This window comes from Leopardus geoffroyi, chromosome B4 (genome assembly GCF_018350155.1).
Source record: "Leopardus geoffroyi isolate Oge1 chromosome B4, O.geoffroyi_Oge1_pat1.0, whole genome shotgun sequence".
Classification (NCBI taxonomy): domain Eukaryota; kingdom Metazoa; phylum Chordata; class Mammalia; order Carnivora; family Felidae; genus Leopardus; species Leopardus geoffroyi.
The window spans coordinates 45,109,644-45,111,112 of NC_059341.1; positions in this window are offsets into that span (position 1 = coordinate 45,109,644).

Genomic DNA, 1,469 nt, shown 5'->3' on the forward strand with positions numbered 1-1,469 from the left:
GAGGGAAGAGGGTGGGGAAAGTTGGCCTCGGAGTTGGGCACGACTCTCATTAGCATTTAAAGGCGCCCGATGCCCTTTCCGAGCCACCAATCCGCCCGGGACCGGAGCGCAGGGGCCGAGTCGAGGAGTCCAGGAAAGCCAGGCTAACTCCGCGCCTTGCACGGCAGCCTGGACTTTTCCGAGGAGCACGCGCCGCCGGCCCTTTGTTGGAGCCGGGCAGCGGGGCCCCGCCCCCGCAGCATCTTGACGCCTGAAACTGACCCCTGCGCGAAGGAAAACGCGGCTTCCAAGTTTCGCGGCGCTTCTCGTCCCCCAAACCCTTGCTTTTAAACCTTTGCTGTGTATTCGTCCGACGTTTATGAAGCACCAGGAACTATTTCCGACACGACAATACAGAACTGAAACAAAAAAACTCTTCTTGGCCGTTTACCCCTGGAGAATAGCTTAGGGATAATTGCACCTGCAATCCCCAGGTGAGGAAACTGAGGTGCAAACGTCAGAGAATCGGTGTCCATATCAGAGCGTACACCAATTTCATGGCTATAAGTAACGAGCCGCTGAAATGTGTTTAATACTATAGTTGGGGAAGACTGAATAAATTCACATCCTACCGTCTGTTCCAATTGCATCTCTCAGCTGGCGAAAGCTTAAGCAACTGAGCCCTCTTAGTCTCAGGGATGAGAGGTACGGAGAAACAGATCACCCAATAAACGCTATTCCCAGTTTGAGGAGTCCCCCTGGCTTTTAGAGAATCAGGCTAAACACACGGCCAGAGGGACAATGACCTGGACCCAGCGCCTATTTGGAATTTAGGAGTATTTCGTGTTCTGGGCCTATAGGATGCAGGCACACCTACATTCTAGTACTGCTCTTTCTTTTTTTTTTTTTTTTTTTTTTTATGTTTTATTCATTTTTGAGACAGAGAGAGACAGAGCATGAACGGCGGAGGGGCAGAGAGGGAGACACAGAATTGGAAGCAGGCTCCAGGCTCTGAGCCATCAGCCCAGAGCCCGACGTGGGGCTCGAACTCACGGACCGCGAGATCGTGACCTGAGCCGAAGTCGGCCGCCCAACCGACTGAGCCACCCAGGCGCCCCTCTAGTACTGCTCTTTCTTGAGGGAGTTTACTTGGACTAGGTATGCAGAGTGCATTTCCTCCTTTGAGGGAGTTTCTCAAAGGCACTCTGGGAAGTAGTTGAGATTATCCTATGTAACTCTCATGTCTAGTCCAACAAAAGCTCATTTTCTTCAGTTCCTAATCTCCTGAATCATTTACCAATGGTTCCCCCCCCCGGAATTGTCTGTTTTGTGGCTACATCAAGAGGGTTGCTGGCGAGTGTGATTCGCCATTGTATCCCCGAGGGCTAACACAGTGCCTAGAATAGAGCTAGAACACAGGGAATGTTTACTAAATGAAAACAAACAAAAAGACCAAATTTTCCCAAACCTATCAACACGTGCATTATCCA